The 23,262-nt window shown below is 42.9% G+C and overlaps 1 long non-coding RNA gene across 1 annotated transcript; it reads left to right on the forward strand.

Moving 5' to 3' along the window:
• Positions 1–13,875: 13,875 nt before the first annotated feature.
• Positions 13,876–14,724, forward strand: LOC112632208. The gene is made up of 2 exons (XR_003121283.1): positions 13,876–14,246; positions 14,417–14,724. It is a non-coding gene; the product is annotated as an uncharacterized LOC112632208 (long non-coding RNA).
• The last annotated feature ends 8,538 nt before the right edge of the window (positions 14,725–23,262 follow it).

The following is a 23,262-nucleotide window of genomic DNA, read 5'->3' on the forward strand; positions in this document are numbered from 1 at the left end:
TTTCTTTCTTTCTTTCTTTCTTTCTTTCTTTCTTTCTTTCTTTCTTTCTTTCTTTCTTTCTTTCCTTCTTTCTTTCCCTCCCTCCTTCCCTACCTCCCTCTCTTTCTTTCTTTCTTTCTTTCTTTCTTTCTTTCTTTCTTTCTTTCTTTCTTTCTTTCTTTCTTTCTGACAGAATCTCACTCTGTCACCCAGGCTGGAGTGCAGTGGCGTGATAGCTTACAGCAACTTACACCTCCCAGGTTCAAGTGATTCTCCTGCCTCATCCTCCTGAGTGGCTGGGACTACAGGCATGTGCCACCATACCCGGCTAATTTTTGTGTTTTTAGTAGAGATGGGGTTTCACCATGTGGGCCAGGCTGATCTCAAACTCCTGACCTCAGGTGATCCACCCGCCTCAGCCTCCCAAAGTGTTGGGATTATGGGTACGAGCCACCCACCATGCTCGGCTGCTCATTTCTTATACAAGCATATATGACCCTTCCCTAATTATCAGGGTAAATTGGTTTGCAGAAAGCATGGACAAAAAAAGATTCCAAAACATGTATTCAGCACGCACTGTCCTGGTATGGACACAATATATAACCACGATCCGACCAATTAGTTGTGGCTCTGCTCTCAAGGAAAAAAACATTTCCCAGTGCCCTTGCAGTTAGGTGGGGTTCAATGACTAGCTCTAGCCAATGAAGAAGAGTGAGAATAAAGTGTGTCACTTCTGGGCTGATTTATTAACAGCTATTTCTCCTTGTCCAGACTCTTCCTGGCCTCTGACCTTGGAGGTCATCCATTCAGCCTAGGTCCCTTAATGACTGTGTGGAGCAGCATCCAGGCTCCCAACCCCATCCCAGACTCTCCTTGAATATGTGGATCTGCAACTGATGAAAATCTTTGTTGTGATAAGCCACTGACATTTTAGATGTGTTGTTACTAATGCATAAGCTATTCACTTTCATGATCTTTCCTTTGCCTGGAATGTCTCCCTTTTTCTTTTCTGCATGACAAACTGCTACATTTTTGAAAATACCCAGCTGTCATATTAACATCTTGTAGGGGATTTTTAACACTCTTTAGCACAATTACTTGCTCTCTTTATCCCCTGCAGCATGTTGCAGACACCTTCTTACTTTGCATTGCACTTATCTTCCTCTTGTGAGTCTGTGAGCCCTTTGGAGACCAGAATCATCTGTTATTTATCCTTCTATCCCTAGCACCAGCACAGGTCTGGCTCTGGGAGGGAAGTCACACACCAATACTTGTCTGATTGAACTTGGATGGGCACCGTTGTGTCTGTGATGAGATTCGTTGAGACTTTTCCCCAAGGTCACACTCAGTTTCCTTCATTTAGATCCTTGCCTCTAGAGTCTTCATGGTCGGTGAGGCCTCTTTTGTGTTGCCTTAACATTGGGTCCTCTGGATATGTCTCTAGATATTTAGAAAACTGCTCCTGAGGGTGGGTGGTTCCTTTCTTCTCTTTGGTTAGCTTCTTGATTTTATTAGATTGTTGAGTCCTAGAACATGCAGCAGTCTGGATTTGACTAAACCACACTGGAATATTAAAGCATGGGCTTTGGGCACGGATATGGTCCCTTCCACCTCTTGCTATTGATGTTGCCTCAGCCAAGTCACATCCTCTCCCAGACTCCTCCATCCCTAATCTGGAAGAATGATAACAAGCTCCTTCAGGGCTGTCATGGCGGTTCAATAATATAGTCACTTACATAAGATAACCACTTTTCATTTTCCCTTACTAACTGACAAACTGCCAAGTAAGCACAAGAGATAAAAAACATGTGAAACTCTCTGGGCACCCTCCCTCCACCCTCCACCCATGTCCAGGCCTGGCTGATGAAGAACGGGCAGTCACCTCTGCCAAGCCCACCATGGGCATTACCACTCATGTTGTTGGGGGAGGTCCTACAATTCCACTGTAGACTGCTGATGAGGAGACTGCTGACTGATGCACACATGGCTGCCTGCCATAGACACATACATTCTTATGTCAGCTATGATCTCTGGAGGATGCAGGGACTAGATTTGTTTGAAGCCACCACTTTACAGATCCAGGCCCTTAACTGAGGTCTAAGGATGGATCCTCTATGGGGTGTCTGTGACACCGAAATTACGTGCACATAGTAATGGAGGCTGTTATATTTATTTATTTTTTTCCTGAGGAAAGGATCTAAAGCATTCATCAATTTCTCAAGGAGTTCTATGACCCAGAAAACGTGAATGGATGGCAAATCCTATGAGGCAATCCGTGACACAGAGGAAAGCAGCTTGGTCCCTGGCATGCTGTGGGATCCAACACACATGAGGTGTGAGAGGAGAGGGGAAAAGGGGGTGAGATGTGTGAGAACATCCCCAGGGCCCGGTGTTTCCTCTTTTTCTAAATGTGTTAGAATGGGGCAGTCAAAGGCAATCTGGGCACAAGACTCATTGAACAAAGTCAGCCTAAGGCCATCTGTGTTGCACCTCCAGCGTCAGGCCCTTTGCCCTGTAATCCCAATGAAGTCCCATGGCCGATCTCTAAGGGTGGTGCCAATTAGCCACATTTTACAGGTGGGTGGAACGAGCCCAGGGATGCCAGACTACTTTTCCAAGGAAAATCAGCTTGTAGGTGAATGATCAAGGATTTTAAACTCAAATATGTGTGACCCACATGCCAGAACTTCTGAAAAGGGAAGTGAGAATGTAGAAGAATAGTCATCATCAGTAGAGGCCACTCAGGAATACCCGTTGAAGAAAAGAAAGGAAAAAAAATATGGAAGAAAGCAAGGAAAAAAGGAGAAAATCTTAAATCTTAACAAATACAAAAGTTAGGAAAGACCCAGCCACTAACATCACCATCTTGGGTGATATAGAAAAATGTTTTTTTTCCTAAAAGATTAGAAACACATTTTCATCTTTTTTCCTTCTTTTCTAGGGAAACTTTCTCTTTCCTTCCTTCCTTCCTTCCTTCCTTCCTTCCTTCCTTCCTTCCTTCCTTCCTTCCTTCCTTCCTTCCTTCCCCTTTTCCTTCACTCTTTTCTTCTTTCTTTTTTCCTTCTTTTTTCTTCCTTTTCTTCCTTTCTTCTTTCAATCTTTTTTCCTTTGTTTTCTTAAACAGATGTCTTCTGAGCCCTTCTTTTGTGAAATACTGAGCAGAGGGCATTGAGGATGATACAGATGTGTAAACATTCCTAATGCCTACCTGCTATCAAGAAAATCTTAACCTTTTAGCACGCTTATATCTAAAGCCAATGGAGGGAAAAAAAACTTCCTGACAAATGAAAAATCTAAATGAAAATTTAGAAGAATAATTGTAGAATTTTTGGATGAGGGCATATTTTAGAGAAGAAAACTTATTGCAAAAATACCATATATGGCAAAATATATGACGTATTAATCAAGTCTCTTGCAAGTGAAAGAATAAAAGTGAAATTAGCTTAAGTGAAAACAAAATTTAGAGGCATTCGTAGGTAGCTGAAAATCCAAACTGCATGTAGCACGGAAGGTCACTTTCCTGAATATGTCAAGGACTCCCACTCTTGATATGTTGTTTAGATAGATAATAGGTAAGTGAAATAAGATATGAAGAACACATTGCTGATTAACTGTAAATTGCTTTAACTTTTAAGGAAAATAATATCAGTGTACAGAGTGCAGCTGAAAGTATCTATATATGTTGACCTTTTGGAAGGTGATATTACAAACATGAGTACAACGTTTATCACAGTAATGTTTGTAGTATTCAAAAGAGAAAGCACAGAGATAAAAACAACCTAAATAGCTACCAGAGGGGAATGGTTGATTAAGCCACAGAACATTCTTACTATCAGATTTTATGCTACAGTTAAAAGGGAAAAATTTGGTGCATGTTTGAGGGTCAAAGGGCTCAGTCATGTGAATAGCATCATCACACTTCTGTAAAACAATTAAAAATGAAAAGCCTTTATATGCATATCTATTATCTATCTATCCATCAATCTATCTATCATCTATCTTCATACGATTAGAGAGAAAGGCAAGGATAGACCCTGCAAATGCTGTTTAACTCAGGTGGGATTAGGAGATGGGGAGAAGATTCAATAATATTTTTATAACTCTGAATTTTAGAATGTGGTAGAACTACTATGCATCACTTCTATCTTTAAATAATAAAACAATTTTTAAAAGGATAAAAATAGACCATCAAATAGGGAGGTAAAATTCAGCATACTCCTCTTCATTAAGAAAGAGCAGGTGGCCTGCGAGGCCCAGTCCTATACAGAGTTGGTATTTGACAGAACTCAGTTCGGGTTTTTTATTTTCATTTTTGGGGTGGCTGCATTAACTCAAGACCCATCTTACAGACAGGAAAGTGAATTGGCAAGAGTGAGGAGATGTGCAAAAAGATGGAAAACTCACAGCCTCTTAAAATTAAGAAGAAATGAGAAAACAGATGATATGCTACTTGTATAATTGAAAATCTCCCAATTTTAATTGTGACTGGTGAAAAAAGGACAATTTTTATCTGTGTTATAAATCAACATAATTTCTCACTATTGTTCACTGCAGCCCATTCTCTTTAGGACAATTTATTTCTATTGCCCTGTAGGTAAGCGGGCTCAGCTTACTTTCAGCAACTGCAACAAGTTGAGTCTTGATGTACATAATTAAATTTAAAAAACCGTGAGACACTTGCTGAAGTGAGAAGACTAGGGGAAATTTTTTCTAAAGTGTAAATTAGCTGGAGAACACGAGTCTTGGATGGTTGTATTGGTGCCAAAGGATGAGTTAGTTTTCTCGGATACTGCCGAGCCGCATAATAAAGGTTGTTTCACAGGCTTCCGGTTCATATGAGCTGTTTGATTTCAAACCCCGCCTGTCTTATAAGCAACTGGGTCATTAACCTTAAAAATGTCAACTTGTTCACATTCATGTGAAGTAAGTTACAAGCTAAGGGACCCTGAAGACTCAGCAGGCATTATGGGTGTGCACATAGTACTCTGTCCTCACACTTTTTCAGACCCAAAAGTAGGGAGATGCAGAGACAGCAGGGGGTGGCACACAGGAGTCTCTTGGTCAGATATGCATGTGTCCCGTGGGAGGAGAGAGGGAAGGCAGGTGTGGGAGGAGCAGGATGCCACAGTGGAAAATCCAGGGCATGGGCTGAGGTCAAAGCTGACCATGAACACAGACTGGGGAGGGTCCCAGAAATAAGCGTTCGACCAGAGCGGCATGGTCGTGTCAGAAGGACTTTGTGTGGGGATAAGGGCGCGAGTGTGTCTCCAGCTCCTCCTTTACCCTGGTCCCTGGTTCTGGAGGCCAGCTCCTCCATACTTTTCATGAAGAGTTCACAGCTCCACAGAAATGATAAACGCTTGAGGAGATGGATATTCTAAATACCCTGACTTGATCATGACATGGTCTATGCATGTAACAAAATATCACACATGCCCATACATATGGACAATTATTATGTGACAATTAAAAATAATAATTAGCAGCTCTCCTGGCCTGGGGGAAGCAAACTAGGTCTGGGAGTCCCACATTCTTTTATTGAAATTTTATATAAAGTCAATGGCCAATTATTGACTGTATTAGTTGGCCATAACCGAGTTCCACAGACAGTGGCTGAAGCAGCAGAATATCATTCTCTTGTATCCCTGGAGGCTGCAGGGCTGAGATCAGGGTGTCAGCAGGGTTGGCTCCTCCTGAGGCTTGCAGATGGCCACCTTCTCTCTGTGTCCTCACATGATCTTCCCTCTGTGCATGTTTGTGTCCTCATCTCCTCTTCCTCTAAGGACAACAGTCGTATTAGATTAGGGCCCATCTATATGACCTCATTTTACTTTCCCATTAATTACCTCTTTAAAATCCTTCTCTCCAAATGTGGTCACATTCTGAGACACTGGGGATGAGGATTTTGACATATGAATTTTGAGGGTTGGACACACTTCAGTCTATTTATTTCTTTTGGTATATTTTCCACTCAAATACCATCAACTGTCCAGATAGAAATGTGAGTGTGTGTATGTATGTGTGTATGTATGTGTGCATATTTGCGTATGTATGTGTGACTGTAAAATGACTAGTTTTTCTCCCTGATAATACTTTTATCTCTCTACTTTTCAACTGCACATGACAGCCCCTGGGCTGTGTGCCTTCAAAAAGCATGGCAATTCTATCTCTGGTAGAGCAAGTTCTCTCTGAGAACTTCCACATAAAATGGCTTCGAAACCCATTTCCATTGCTTCCCTCTGAGTTGGACAGAAGCACTGACTCCTCAAACAGGGCATGAAGTCAGAGTTTGTCTCTAGATCTGATTCTGTCAGGCCCCTCAGCCCCTACATGTGTAGGTGCAACTTGTGAAGTGCTCACCCCATAGCAGATCCTTTGCCAGGTCCTCGATGGAGCTCAGCACCCTGGCCTTGTATGACTGCCTTTGTCTCTAAGGCACTATAAGTGCACAGGCATATTTGCATGTTGATTATTATATATCACCACATGCCAGGCATTCTAAATGTTCTGCAGAAGTGAATTCATTTAATCCTCACAATAACTCTATAAGACAAGGACCCTTGATAGGCCCATTCTACAGATGAGTAAACCAGGGCCCAGGAAGCAGAATGACCTACTTGAGGTCAAACATCCAGCCAGTGATAGGTCCTGCATCTGAAACCAGGTAGCTCAAAGCATATTTATTCTTCACACAATCTTGTGAAAAAGGGGCTGCTATCACTATCTTGCAGATGAAGAAAGAGATTTATAGCTGTTTGGACCCAGGAGTGTCTAACTCCAAAGCCATTTTTCTTTCTATTGTGCCAGCCTGTTTGCCTGGACACCGCCTATTCCCCAGTGTCTTGGCTAATCCTCCCTCCTGTCACACATCCCTGTGAACACCCAAAGTCAAGCATGCCTGCTTCTTTACATCAATATTAAAGAGCACAGAAAGCTGTCAGGCCTATTTGGTGAAACAGAAAAGGCACAGGCTTGCTCAAACCTTAGCTCTTTTACTTTCCCACTTTCTGGTTCTGGCCAAGTTACCTTCCTAAATTTTAGCTTCCTCATAAAAGTGGGGATAATAATAACTGGGTAATAGTAAGTCTTCAATGTTCAACAAGTATCAGTTAATTTGTCACCATGTTAGTGTTGAGCAGCGTAGAAAATTGATTGCCAAGTGACCTCTGCTTCTCCCATCAGGAGATGACATTTACTTCCCTACCTCAGAAGTCTGGACTGGCCTGGTGGCTTGTTTTAGGAAAAAGAAAGTGATAGAGGTAAAAATGTGTTAGTTCCAAACCTGAAAAGGCCTTGCGTGTTTCCACCTTTTCTCTTGAACTCTTACCATGACCATGAGAACAAGCCTGGATTAACCTGCTGGAAAATGAAAAAGCACCCAGAGCAGAACAGTCATTCCAGCTAAGGTCACTGTAGATGAGCAAGCCCCAGACAACTGGCCAGCTGACCACAGATGCATGAGCTAGGTTCAACTGACCACCCAGCCTGAGAAATTCTATACAGGTGTTATTTAGGTCATTAATTTTGCTGTGCTTTGTTATGCAGCAATAGCTAACTAATACAATCACGTATTATCAGTACTATTTAGAAAAAGCTCAAAAACATGATCAGTTTTATCCAGAGTAGTCTCCTTTCCCTTATCTTCATGTGTGCTCTCATCTGCATGCTCCTATTCTCCTTGTACATACATGAAAGCAACTCCACATTGGCTACTGCTGATGCTTCTAATGAGTGAGAGAGGAAGCATTTGTTCCCATGGGTTCAAATAAACTCTCTTTGCGTATGCTTCTCATTGTCCTTATGTCAATATTGGCTTATGGAACTGGAATCTTTTTATGAGCACCATAGAGTGTGATTTTAGCAAAGAGACTAACACTTCTTTTGGCAAAGAGAACACAATTCAAATGCCATTAAAGTGTTAGAGAAAGGGTCAGCTTCCTCCCAACCTGACCAGTTAAGCAGGGCCAGGGGCCTACAATCATGATTCTGAGCTTATCTTTCTGTTCTGTGGCTACAGCCAAAGTACTCTGGGTACTGACCTGTCTGGATGGCCAAGGCATACCCCAAGTTCCTGTAACAACCACTGGCCTCAGATTAGTCTACAGAGCTGTGGCACTTACCAGGACTGACTGTAATTATTGTGTGTGTGTGTGTTCCTCCCATTATGTTACACAGCAGTGAGATTAAAAATGGTTGTACTTTATGGAGTCCCGAGTATTTATGATAGGTACTTCCTACCTCAGTTGAAAGACAGATCAGGAATTCCCACTGAAGTTATTTGGCCCCAGAGCACCTAACAGTCACAGCCATAATAAGTCTCAGCTATAGTCACAGCTATAGTAAGGTACACGCGTCTTTGTGGCTTTTGATTCTCGCACAGTATCAATATGGTTCCCTAGTAAATGTCTTTCGCATGAACCTAACATCACTGTTCATGAAGAAACCCTTCATTTTCTTCCCCTTGACCTTAAAAAATTTCATTTCTTTCAGAGTCTGCTATAATTGTTAGGATTCTAGGTTGGGTTCAGGTTTCAACTCCAACCCTTTCTACCTGGATGGTCCTATATAAACTCCTTGACATCGATGAGTCCCAGGACACAGGTATATAAAACACCTAATGCTCTCTCCTGCCTTGTAGTGTTGTGGTGAGGAAGTACACATAGGTACTCAAAAAAGTTAATACATTATCAGATGCCTAGAATACTGCTTGACATATGGTGGTGGGAGTGATTAAATAAATGTCACCTGTTCTTCATTTATACATCTGTTTGTGTGACACTATTAGAGCAGTAATTACTTGTCATCTCCCATGACAAAGATAGAGGGACGGAAAAGACCTGGCCCCTACTGAAAAGTTTCCTGATTGAGAAGGGGAAGGTGCTGGTATGAGTATGTTGTTGTCCACAGGGGCAATTGTTCCTGTCATGAAACCAGAGGTCTGAGAAAGCCCGGGGACAGCAGTGTCTAATTCCTCTTGGGTTCAGGGAATTGAGCAAGGAGTCTCAGAGAAGGCGGTATTTGAGTTGAGTTCAGAAGGATGAAGGGGAATTTCACAGCTGAAAAGGTCAGGTCTTCCAGGAAGAAGGAAGGGCCTGCAGGAAGGAGCCAGGCCGTTGTAGGCCAACATGGAGAGAAGCTGGGAAGGAAGGCAGGCAGGCTGTCAGGAGACAGGTGTTGGGGCAGAGCTGAAAAAGAGACTGGGGACAGAAGGAGGTCCTGCTCCTCAAGAGGGCCTTGTTTCCTTCAGCTGCCTGTGTAAGGGGATGGGAAATAATGTTATTTTGGATGTTGGAAACAGAATTCCACTCAGGGAGAGAATTGTGCTTGTTTAAAAACAAGCCTTAATGGGCCTTTATGGATATGATTGGAGGCCCTGTGGGGATTGTCTGAGTGGGTTGGGGGTTTATCAAGGAAAGCGAAATGTTCACGCTTAGAGGAATTAAGGGGGAAGCGTGGGTGGGAGAGAAGGAGATTGACGCAGGGCGGAGGAGAAGCAGGTGAGAGAGTGGGGGAAGGGAGCAGCAGGAAGTATTGTCTTGCTGAGAGGGTTTGGTGCAGCTGGCGGTGCAGGGGAAAGGACATTCCAAGGCTGCTGAGAAGAGAACGAGGTGTGTGTGGTGCAGTCTTAGGTTGTTTGCTGAGCAACACCGTTGAGCTTCTTCAGGAAAAGCAACTGCAAATCCAAAATGCCTGCATGAATGGTGTTTTCCAGAAATTAAGGGGTGGGGCCTGGGTTCCAGGTCAGAGATTAAGACAATCACCAAAGGAGGGGAGCATCAATATAAGCAGACAGCAGAAACTGGGTGACATAAACAAGGAAGTCCCTGGGAAATCACAAAGACATGGGCAAATATTAAACTTCAGAACAGAAAAGCATATACTTTTGAACCAATTTCATTTGAATATTAAAGAACAGAGAGAGGCCAGCTGTCACCCTTGGCTACATGTGTATGTCAAATGTCACTCATGATATTTGCATGTATAATGTCTTTTTAGAATACTATGCGAAGATACTACATCTTCAGGAGAAACAAAGATGGTTGATTAGGAGGATATTTTGAATTTGGGGGCTTTCAGTGTATCACAAATTTTCAGGGCCACATTTCTTACTTGGTGATATTAGGATATCCCAACCTTTTGAAGTTTTTTCCAGCCTCTTTTTCACTAAGACTATAAACTACATGGGGATAGATCACAGGAATGTCAGAACAGTGAAAAGGGTGGCAGGAATGTTCTAGAACACTCAGTGCCTCAGACACAGCTGAGCATTTAAAATTCAGGCATCACTGAACGGAAAAGCACCCAGAATATTATAAGCAAAATACAGGAATAGAAACGCATCCAGAATATTATAAGCAAAAGGGAGGTGTTTTGGGAAGGACATAGCAGTTGCCTGAAGGAAACTGAGGTGAGGAGTAATAGCCAGGTCTGGCAGGGAATGAACATGGAAATGAAAATTTAAGAAGCAAGGTCATTGCTTGTCTTCTAGGGGCCACATGGTATCTTGATTGTTTCTTCCAGCTAATTTTTTTGTTTTCCTTTATAAACAACTTCCTCCACCCCAGCGTGCCAGGGGTGCCTCAGTCCTTCTCTAGCTGGGCCGTCAGTTCCAATGGGCTCCAGAGGCCTACAAGAGCCCCTCCACCTCAGTTTAGGTTCCTGGAGCCTGAATCTCACCGGTGTCACTGTGGAAGCTTCCCCTTTCTCCAATCATTTGTCTCTGAGTGTGGAGGCAGATCACATGGTGTCCACATGGCTGCAGGGCCTCTGCTGCTGCACTATGGGCAGTTCCCAAAGAGGGAGATGCAGGCTGGAAGTGAACTCACATGTGCAAAATGTAACGGTTTCAAAGAAAGAAGATGAATGATAAAATATACACCTGCCTGTTGGCCAGCACTGCTGCAGTGTACTGTGTCTCCACAGCAAGGAGAGGACAGTTTTAGAGCACTGCATCTGTATAGCCATACGCCAGACACTTATCTTCTCTGGCTTTCTTCCGTCAGCTACTTTGAGTGGGAGACACGGCAGTCCTCATTTTATGATTGGCAACTCGTTTGGGACCTTATGACGACATTCCACCTGAAGGTACCCACTTCCTTCATGAACTGGAGAAAGCTGATGGGCCTACTCTGGAGCCACTCGCACCCCGGGTCCTCCTAACCCCTGGCTCTGCAGGTCTCTTGAACGTGCTAGATGAATTGGGTGGCCTTGCCAAAGTGGCTGGTCCCATATCTGGTTATTGCTTCTGCTGTTGCAGCAGCACTTAAAAGGGCCAAAGGGCCACAGACAGACAATCATCCTGTGAAGAGACTGATGGTGAAGAAAGGGCTTTCAGGAAAATAAATGGATCAATGAGAGAAGGTGGCTTAGACTACATATGCATGCAGGTGAATCCTGTGCACAGAGACCCTGTACAGAAGACCCCTTCCATACGTATGTGCACTTGCACACCCCTACCCCCACATACCTATACAACACACATGAGTATTTGTGTATATACATACATATTAGGAGCCCTGTCTATCTACAGTGTGTCAGAACAAGGAGTTAATCTCCACTTTGCCTTTTGCCACCTGTGTGATCCTGAACAAACCATTCTCTGACAGTAACTTTCTGCATCAGTTAAAATGAAAGTAATTATAGATTTTTAAAGATGTGAGAATAAGCTAATATATGTAAAATTCGGTGGCTGACACATATTTTGCTATAGAGAAATTCAAACTAAATATAAACTACATTTAAACTATGCGTACATAGACTCACATACACATATTCATTCATACGAATGCATGTGTGCATATATGCATTCCTATACACATATAAATTCTTACATATATACAAGCACATACATAGTCATAAATACCAATACACACAATAATTTTTATACACATCTGTGGATGACATTAACACTTATGCTCATTTATATATTATACATATAAACTTTAATATACACATTCATGAACATGTATCAACTTACTCTCAGATACGCCACACTATTAGATACACATATATCCACACATGCATACATACACATATTATATATGTATGTATGTATGCGGGCATGTGTATAAACACACATTCTACATAGTAAGAATTCATCTCTAATATTGAAAAAAGTCAAAATTATTCACTATCTAGCTCTGAAAATAACTCTCTGGTAGGTCAACCTTATTGCCTCATGTACGGAAAACGGCTCCAGTTACTTCTTTTAGAGAAAAATATGCATTTTGTCATCTTCGTAAGCCTATTGGTTGCAGAGGAGGTCCTTGTTTCATGTTATGGCCACACCACTTTCCTGTCTGGGGAGAGGAGCCGGGTCTATGAAGAACCAGCCCGTGTTTGGGATACCACAGGGCCACTGTGAGATGGGCTGTTCTTATACAGAAGTTCTGTCTTCAGCGCTGGCTCATGAAGGCCAGGCTTGATTCAAGCAAGATGTTTTGCTTCTCTCATTGATGCACCCTCAAGTGAGCTACTGAAGAGCTGCAGTTTTTATTCCTGAGCCTGTGTAGGTTGTGGGAGGATGGGGAGGACTGTGTGCAAGGCCCCAGAGTTCTCTCAATCCATCTGCAGAGCCCCCAGAAGTCCTTGGGAAATTGCAATAGTGTTCAGTGGCCCTGAGACAGGAACACAAGCCTGTCATCGGCACTGTCTGCTGCTGCCTGGACATCTGAGGCCTCCATGCTCAGGACCCCATGCCATGATCACAGGTCTGTGTGGGGTCTATTGGTTTGCGAGCTCACTTTGGAGACTCCAACATAAAGGACGAAAGCTGCAGGCAGAGTTGGCGGGAGGCTGGTCTTTTGCAAGGAATGGCTGGTTATACTCCATGAGGAAGGACACCCTGCCACCTTATTTATATGGTCACACTTCCATTTATAAATTACAAAAGGGATGAAGAAAGAAGACTTTGAGCCATCGAATTTATGGATTCAATAACTGTTGCCATTTCAGACAGCAGGGGTCTCTGGGGAATATTTTCCCATGTGTGCTTAGGTAGCAGAGAGGGAGAGACAAATGCTAAATATTCTGCTGTATTTATGAAATGTCAAATGTGCTTTCCGGGGTAATTGCATGAATATTGAAAAGCCTCGCTGAAATTTATAACCTTGCAACTGAATGTTTGGGGATGCTTCTTGCCAGCAGCCCCTCTGCAGACAGGACAACAGCCCTGGCACGAAATGCCCAAATGAAATGGGATCCAGCCTGGCCTTTCCTGGCCAGCCATTGCCAATGCAGCTGGACAACTTGGCCCAACTTCATGAATGCTTCCCATGCAAGGAGTCCATGTCAGTCCCAGTGGACACATTCAGCATAACTAGAGGACTTGGTTAATGTCAAATATCCCATGATAATTCTAAAAAAAAAAAAAAAAGGTTTTACTGTAACTTTCTCCAGATCTGGTGGAATAGCATATAGCATATCAGAATCTAGGTCTATTCTGTTGGAAGATAAACCTTTCCTCTGTTTTTCCAAAATCCTAGCATATTCTTTGACCAAGCAGGACATTCTTACCCCTGGCAGACAACAAATTCTCAGCATTAACTGAAGAAAAACAAGTGGCCTATCCCAGCCATAGACCTTGAGTAGCATTGAAACATGGCGGGGTGGGGGATGCATTGTAGTTGGTATTTCCTCCTTTTTTTAAATTTCACTTAAGTCAGTTTAATAGTCTCATGAGTCATTCTCACGTTCTCTTTCTTTTTAACCACACGTAACCAGCCCATCATAGATCTGGCTGCTTTAATCTCAGAAATGTCTCTTACAACCCTAACTTGCTTTGCTCCCGGGGTGGCTTTTCTTTATGATGTCATAACTTTTCTTTATGACGCTATAACTTTACAGACTCATCACCCACTGTCTCCCCATGCATACTGTGCTCTGTCTCCTCAGTGCTACTCACACTGTCTCCATCCCTGGTGCCCTCTGTGTATCTCTGTGCCTTTGTGCACACTGCTTCCTCTGCCTGGAAGCCCTTCTTCCTGTCTCCACACAGCACATCCCTCCTTACTCATCAAAGTCCCATACAAATGCTAAAGGCACCTGATAGTCTCAGCAAACTTGGCCACCAAATATGAAATCTTCTCCATCTATGCCCACTAGTCATGGACAAAACTCAAGAGTTGCATGAGAACTTCAGTTACCAGGCAATGGTACCAGGGTTTGGGGCAGAAGGAATAGATAAAAGGGATAATTCTGAGGAAGATGATGGAAAGACTGACCCTGATATGGTGAGGATGATTCCAGCACTACTCGTACTACACTAGGTGAGCCAGGAGCTGGAAGGAAGGGTGGTGTGGAAGAAGGCTGGGGTGAAACTGGAGAAATTTTGGGAAAGAAAACTACATTAGAAGTTACGGGCTTTCTGAGGCCACCAGAGGTGAATGGGAGAAAAAAGAGTGATATCAGCTAAGCCATGTACTTTTCTAATTTTCAGGATCAGACAACTTGAAATCTCTCTTTGCTTTTATTGGGCAAACTGTTCTAAGGATCACAGCCCCTGTCTGTAACTGTCGCCTCTTTTGAGGTACAATTATAGGACTCCTCCATCATTACATTCTTTCCTCTCCTCCCATTGCAATGTTTCCATGCTGAGAGGGCTCCAGATAGATATAGGGAAGCTCGCTAGTCTCTGTGCTGAAGCTCAGTGCTTGGCATACCTCTGCCTTTGATGAGGCTCTGGCACAGCCCTGCATCATTCTTCATTTGCCTGCACATTAAAGAATGCCCCTGGTGCTCATCAGAGCACCTCGTGTCAAAGGCTTTGTCTGCACCTCTCTGTGCCTAGGTTGCAGGCACAGCTTTGGATTTTTTTATCCTCCTCTCATGTACTTATGTTCAGTTTGGGTGAGTTCCTCTTCTTAGCCTTATTCAACTGAAAAAAAAAAAGATTCTGATTTCTTTTGGCCATATGCTGCATTACAAAAATGCCTAAGGCCCTCAAGTTAGCAAATTAGATACCACATGAGACTCTGAGCACAGACAATTTGTCAAGAGGTGGGGTAAAGTTTTCATTTCAGGCTCACCTCTCCCACCCATCTGGGTGATGCCCCAGTGACCCATCATGGGGTGTGGATATTAAAATAATGGTAGAACTTTCAACCAGGAGGCAATTGTACAACTGGAAGGGGAAGGGGATGCACATATGTGTGAGGGTGTGTGTGTGTGTGCGCGTGTGTATTTACTCATCCATTTATACATATATATGTATATTCTTGCATTATTTTAATACCTACATCTCATGATAGGTGTGTGATTTTATACATACATATATACATGTATATCATGGGATGAATATATATGAATATATGTGTATTATATATGTACATATATGTAAATATACATATATACACAAAGTATATATACACCCATATATAAACTACATATTAGTAAATATGTATATACACACATATATGTGAATAACACACGCACACACACAAACACACACACACAAACACACACATACACACACACACACACGCTTGGCTAAAATGTACTACTCTGAGCTAAACTTGAATGACTCACTCTGCTCCCATGATAGCAGTGAGTACTGTGAAGTTCAAACAAACAGAGGGAACCAAAACAAATAAAACTGGTCTGTATCATCTCTGCATGACCAGAGACTCTCCAGGGCCCTTACCACCAACATGTGGGGTTGAGGATGGAGGGCTCCTGGCGCCAGTGACACCTCTTGCACCTCTGTAAGAGCACAGAACATGTGTCAGAATGGACACATCCTATTGTAATCTTTCCCATAATATCATGCCCGCTCCAGACGGGGCTGTAACTTTCTCACATTTGCATTCTTAATGCTGACTACAGAACCTGGCATACAGGCACTCAATCTTTTCGTTGCTGTTGTTGTTGTGGTTTTTCATTGATAGAATGTCCTTGGCTAATCGTCATCAATTTTCATAAAATTTGATCTGCTAAATTGCATATGCACAGATTGCATTGTGTTTTATGAAGAAAATTACAACATCATTTCTTCTTCCTGAATTTTGAGGAAAGACAATGAAATGTTTACCAGTCTAAATCAGCAATTGAAAAATTGATACAGTATGGATACTTTTAATGGACTTTTGTCTTGGGAGTCCAGCAATTAATTTTAAATGTCTTCCTTATTTACGAGATTTTGTTACACAATACAGATTCATTTTGAATATATATATTCATATTTATACTCATATATAAATATATAAACTTAGATTTATATATAAAATCACAGCCCACCATGCATATTGGTCCCTGAGTATATCATCCAATATATTGGATGATCGTGGGGTGAGTTTGTTCCTCTGCCATTCTAAGAAATACCTTTCCCAGTCAGGCGCAGGGGCTCACACCTGTAATCTCAACACTTTGGGAGGCTGAGGCGGGCGGATGACTTGAAGTCAGGAGTTCGAGACCAGCCTGGCCAATATGGTGAAACCGTGTCTGTACCAAAAATACAAAAATTAGCTGGACGTGGTGGTGCATGCTTGTAGTCCCAGCTACTCGAGAGGCCAGGGCAGGAGAATTGCTTGAATCCGGAAGGTGGAGCTTGCGCTAAGCTGAGATTGTGCCACTGCACTCCAGCTGGGGCACTGCAGCGAGACTCCACCTCAAAAAAAAAGAAAAAAGAAAAAAGAAAAAAAGAAAAAGAAAAAGAGAAAGAAATCCCTCGCCCGCCTACCCACCTATCTTGAAGTGAAAACATACTTAATCCACAAGGGAAGTCAAACCAGTCTTGACTGAAAATATGGGAAGAGAACTGTGTTCGAGGCCATATGGGGTTAGTATTCTGTGCGTGTGAGTAGAAGGCTCACGGCTCCTGGTCTCTCTTTCTCTTGAACTTCCTAAGGTGCAAAACACTTCACCACCATTCCCCTGGGACTCTGCCCCCTACTTCTATGAATCTTTTCATTTTCTTCTTTCTTTCTGTGTTCCTCTTCCTTTAAACCCTCCCTGTGTGGTGATCCTGTCTCCTAGTGCCCTGGGAAACCATATCTCTCCCACTTCATTACAAGAGTTCAGTCCAGTTCTCAGGTCCTCTTATAAGGTTCATAGCCTCAGAGTTATTCTCTACTCGGTTTCTGCTGGTGGCCAGGAGAGAATGGGCTCTCATCTCAGTTCTACTGGCTTTGAATGATCTCCAGACAGGTACATTGGTGGTGGTGATAGGGAGTAGGAGGACTTCCAAAGTGGGCTGTGCCTGAAAATATGCATTTTTATGAGAATTAATTGCATTTTGAATGTCATTTAATCTAGTCTTTGTTCTTAATTCTTTTCAACCCTGGCCTTATGATGCTAAGGGCACAGTTCTCCACTCCTTATTGTAGGTTTCATTTGAAAAACATTCCCATATTTAACTGACATGCTTAAACAACTTCTGTGAAATTGCTGATAGGGAAAAGGGAAAAATCCTGATTTCCAAACTCAAACCCTTCCCACTACTCTTTTCCTAGAGCATTTTATGATGAACTCAGCATTCCTCATTCCTAAGGTGAATCAGACAGTCATTCACCTTAAGGCTATTGGCTGGCCCTCATCAAATGTCTCAAGTAAATCACCAGAAAGCTTGAAAGTCAAGATCCCCTTCCCACGCAGTGGTGGGGTCCTACACTGCTGATTCCATGCGGGTGCAGTGAGTTCAGTTTGTGTTCTCAGAAGTGCATGGACTGTGAACATTAGCTGAGCTCAGAGAACAGCAGATGCATCTGTGTCCAGAAGCTGAGATCCATGTGGGCTGTCATAGAAAGTGCAATTGCAGAATGGGCTTCCAGTTGGCAACCCAGGCTCCGTGCATCTCTTATCCCCAGTGCTCTGCACGATGCACTTCCTCAGCAAGAATCAATGAATGAATGAATGGATGCACTAATTGAAGCCTAGGATCCGGCTGGGTGCGGTGGCTCATGTCTGTAATCCCAGCACTTTGGGAGGCCTAGGCAGGTGAATCATGAGGTCAGGAGATTGAGACCATCCTGGCTAACACGGTGAAACCCCGTCTCTACTAAAAATACAAAAAATTAGCCGGGCGTGGTGGTGGCAGGCACCTGTAGTCCCAGCTACTCAGGAGGCTGAGGCAGGAGAATGGCATGAACCCGGGGGGTGAAGCTTGCAGTGAGCCACTGCACTCCAACCTGGGCAACAGAGTGACACTCTATCTCAGAAAAAAAAAATGCCTAGGTAGGATCCTAGTGGTCCTATCCCAGGAGTTAGCTTTTAAGAAAATACTGTGGCAGTGGGAGTTGAACAATGAGAACACATGGACACAAGGAGGGGAACATCACACACTGGGGCCTGTCGGGGACTGGGGGCAATGGGAAAGACAACATTAGGACAAATATGTAATGCATGCAGGGCTTAAAACCTAGATGATGGGTTGATAGGTGCAGCAAACCACCATGGCACATATATACCTATGTAACAAAGCTGCACATTCTGCACATGTATCCCAGAACTTAAAGTAAAATAAAAAAATCTATAATATTTCGACAAAAGTCTGGTGAACAATATAATTGAAAGAATGTGATTCACTTCATGAGCAGTTTGCTACGCATCTCACTTTCAGAACCCGAATTTGGGAAAATCTGTGAGGAACAATTGTGACCACAAGATACCAGGGAACAGTATTTTGCAAACTTGAATATGCATATGGATCACCTTGAAGCTCCTGTTTAAATGTCAATTCTGACTCAGTAGGCCTGAGAAGAGGTGTGAGATTCTGCATTTATTTTTAACAAGGTCTTGGTGATGCTGACGCTGAAGCTTCTGGTCACTTTGAGTAGCATACTTTGAGAAGCAGACTACACTTTGAGTAGCAAAGCTTCACAGGCAGCTTGCTAGAGGGCAGTGTTTCTCAACAGAAGGTGGGAGGGCAGAGATTTTCCACCCCTTCCTGAGGATATTTGATGATGTCCAGAGATCTCTTTGGGTTCCATAACTAGATGGCTACAACTGGTATTGGCCAGGGATACCACTAAACATCCTACAATGCACAGGACAGGGCTTGCCACAAAGAAATATCTGGCCCACAATGTCAACAGTGCTGAAGTGGAGAAATCCTGATCTAGGGGAAAGAAAACAGGTTTGCAGTCCAGTGGCACAAGCAGTGAACCATGATCTTTCCACTTAATTGCTGTAATCTTTACAAGACTCTCCGAATCTCTGTTCCTTGGAGAACTATCTAATGATGACCAGTGGAATATCTGCATATGCAGTAAAAGTTCAATAATACTTGATATTGATTGAATGATTGTAGAAGAATAACTGCCTTCCCTGGAGACCAACAGAAAAGCAGTTACCATTATTGAGTATCTATTCTATATCCAGATAAATATTTTGGATATTTCAGAGATACTTCAGATATATAGGCAAACTCAGAGGGATAGACAAGATAGCCTCTTGAATCTGTAATATTAGATTTCTAAGAACAAACTGTTGCCTCAGTTCCCATTGCTAGGCAGATATTGGTAGCAGAAGTGCTCAGAGAGTACCAAAGTATAATGGCCAGTTGATTGCAAGAGTTGGGCACGATGTTTTTGACCATCCCAATGGCAACAGTTTTTCTCATCAGCAGAGCACCCAGGTTTGACTTGCAAAGGCCTGGGTGCAGTGCATTCTACTACCGGTGATCTCAGGTCTATCCTTGACTTGCTTTCAGAACAAGAGCAAAACTAGCCCCTTAGGGAGGTCAGAGCAGAGGTGGTGGGGCAGCAGAAGGCTGAGGCTGATGGGCTTCTGGTGCTGGTGTACATGCACTTTGGGGAACATCTGAGGCTTAATCTTTCCCATGTGTTTCAGAATGCTTTCTCCATGTGTTCCTCTGCCGTACCAATAATTAGACTTCTCTGCCCAATGCATAAAGAGATGAGCATGCACAGCCACACACAAACACACATACACTGCTACATCTATGTCTCAACAGATGAGTCTTTCTGCTGACTGCCTGTAAAAAGAAAAACAACCAGATGGCACAGCTGGAAAAAAAGTCTGTGTTTTAGAGGGTCTATAAAGCTCTTTATCATCTCAGCAGGAATGGGCAAGGACCTGGCAGGACACCGGGGTGCACAAGAAGAGTATTGAGCATCTATTTGACAAGTCAGTGAAGCTTTCCAGAATCATCTCCAGGCCTCTCTCTTGCCAAAGATAGACATGATAGTCTTGTGACCCAGAGATAGTCTTCTCCTGGTTCCTCCATTTTTTACCACACTGGCCTCCAGCTTGTCTGCCTATAGAATTCCATAGAGACAATTACTCTAAAAGGTTATTATATTTGCCTGGATGATGACAATTAGAATAATCTGTGTGATACAGTGATTAAACACAGTGGTATTCATGGCTATAATTTATTACAATCATAGGATACAAAACAAAGTCAGCAAATGGGAGAAGCACATGAGATGAAGTTCAACCTTCAAGAATCTTCCCTCATTGGAATCATGCAAGATGTACTTAATTCCTCCAGTAACAGGTGAGTGATGTTGGCTGTTAGGAAAGCTCATTAGAGACTGCGCACCCAGGACTTTTACTGGGAGCCAGTCATGTAGGCAGCCTCTACCTAGAATGCACCAAAACTCCAGACTTCAGAAGTAAAGCAGGTGTTCAGCATAAATGACATTGTTTGTAAAAAACAGCTTAGGTATAGTGAGTCACTCTAATCAAGGAATGATGGGAACCCTCTAAACTCTAAGTTCCTAGACACTAGCCAGGGACTTACCTTGCCTTTCCAAAGATAACAGTTTAGACCTACAGTGTTAACTCTTTTCAGTACAGCTGTGGATCCCGTACTCTATGGGACAGTTGGTGGTTTAGTGGGACCCCAGAGTTCTAGAGGTGTGACAAGGCGCCTTGGGACCCACATTCTCCCGCAGAGGCTATGAAAACTGGTCCTCAGCCATGCTTGCTGGAACCTTTGAAGACACTGCTCTGCAGGGGAGTACTGCTCCTCCCAGTGATAACAGTTGATGCCAAAACAAAGACAATCTCTTCTTAAAATCTCTCCTGTCTGTAACATGAGCTGCTCCATTTTCTTCTATTTTGAATCGGGAACACTCAGGGTTTTATTCTTGTAAGTCAAAGAATCTTTTTAAAGGATAGCATGTAAGATATATATTTTTTCTTTCTGGCTCTTTGACTTAAAAGCTTGAAGGAGTTTTATCTTTGAAATTGAAAGCTCCTCTCCCTCCCTCTAGGATATGCCTTGGCATATGTTCTTATTAACTCTGTTGAACATGTGATGATCCCACTCAATTTCTTATCTCAGATCCCTTTAATATTTTCTTTTCAGATCTTCCAAGTTTTCTTCTATTAGATCTGTAATTATTAATGTCCATCTTTGGGGATACTGACCATCAGGGTCTGATTCTCTATGTTCTGTCTTATCATTCATTTCCTAATCCACTCATTTATTTTATTTGGGAATTTTTCACTCGTTCAATAAACAGTCCCTAAACATCCCTACCCACTAGAGACACTTCCAGACGTGAGATTGAAAGATAAGGTATATTGTTGGCCATTCAGGATACCAACAGTAAAAAGATACATGCAGCCGGGCATGGTGGCTCATGCCTGTAATCTCAACACTTTGGGAGGCTGAGGCAGGTGGATCACTTTAGGTCAGGAGTTCAAGACCATTCCTGACCAACATGGTGAAACCCCGTCTCTACTGAAAAATACAAAAATTAGCCAGACGTGGTGGTACGTGCCTGTAATCCCAGATACCCAGGAGGCAGAAGCAGGGAGAATTGCTTTTACCTGGGAGGTAGAGGTTGCAGTGAGCCGAGATTGTTCCACTGCACTCCAGACTGGACAATAGAGCGAGACTTCATCTCAAACAAAACAAAATAATACAAAACAAAAAAAGACACATGAATCCCCAGAACAATAGGGCTTTCATAGTGGCTTGTCCACCATGCAGGGGACCACAGAAGATAGGGGGACTTAGGGTGATGTGGGGGGCTGTCTGAGATTATTTTCCTTAAGTTTATTTTTTATGTCATCAGGTTGATTCTCTGAAGAGTCACATTTTACTTATCCCAACATCATTTTTATTTGATTGTCTGTGGTGTCTGTGCTTTCATATTTTGCCAATAAGCAACAGGATTTTGCACTTTCTGATATGCTGACCATCACTTTTTTCTAGTTATCTAAAAGAGATACATCTAAAGTTCGTGTCCAGCTCACATGGATCTAGTCCTAAAGGAAAAGTCGACGAGGAGGTCCCATTTTTCTCTTTCTCCTACACCCCACCCTGAATAGAAGCAGAACAGGTAGAGGCTTAGGTCCTTTCTGTTCATCTGTCTAAGTGTAGATACTACCTGGAATGGGGACTGGAAAGCAAGGCTCTGGGAGCCTCAAGGAGAAAGCCACAGAGATGTCTGGCTGCACCAAGGACCTCTACTTAGATCACAGGGGAATGAGTGTGGTGAGCTACTCCTGAAACCTGCCCCAGGGGCCTTGGTCCTCTTAGATGGTCTCCTGCATCCTTGGCTGTAGCACATAACAGGCGAGGGGGCATATCACTGCCATCAAACAAGAGCCATGGCCGAATACAGAAACAGTTCCCTAGTGTGGTGGGAGTGACGTGGCAGAAAGGAAAAAATGCTATGGGACTTCCATTCCTGGGAGCCCTGGTTGTTCCCTGTCATTCTGCTCCTGCTGCTGTTAGGAACTCCTTGAGTTGGATGATTTAATAGTAATAACGATGAGCATTAAGGGGAATAGATTCCTTGTTATTCATCTTATTCTGCCATCTCTTCAGAATTATTTTTACTAGTTTATCTACAAGTAGAGGCAAGTGAAAATTAATTTTTGTAATAAAAATAAAATCCTCTTAATATAATTGGAGCCACCAGACTGTCTGCCTAGTCTAAATAACAATTCATCCCAAACATGGTTTCTAATGATGTTTGGGGGCATTATTTCAGGACAACCAGGCAGAGAATGAGGTGGACTGCTCTGTAGTGAGTATTTAGCACCCATTAGGTGCTAGACTCAAGGCCCTCTCCCTGTGTTATTTTATTTGGTCCACAAAACAAACCAACAAATAAAATAACGGTATCCTCCTCTGACAGTTGACAAAACCAAAGTGGAAGTAAGACTGGGGGAATCTATGCCTAAATAAACGTTGGGAGTTTCATTGGTTTCTGATCCACTGTAACTGGAAACACGCTCATCTCTCAAAGGTCAATTTATCTCTCACCTGCACGGGTGGTAGAATGTCATTCCCAGAGCTGCTCTCCATTTCCTTCACCTAGTTTTGGGTCAGTCTTCCTTCATGAGGATTTTATGAGTTATTTG

Source organism: Theropithecus gelada, chromosome 9 (genome assembly GCF_003255815.1).
Source record: "Theropithecus gelada isolate Dixy chromosome 9, Tgel_1.0, whole genome shotgun sequence".
Classification (NCBI taxonomy): Eukaryota; Metazoa; Chordata; class Mammalia; order Primates; family Cercopithecidae; genus Theropithecus; species Theropithecus gelada.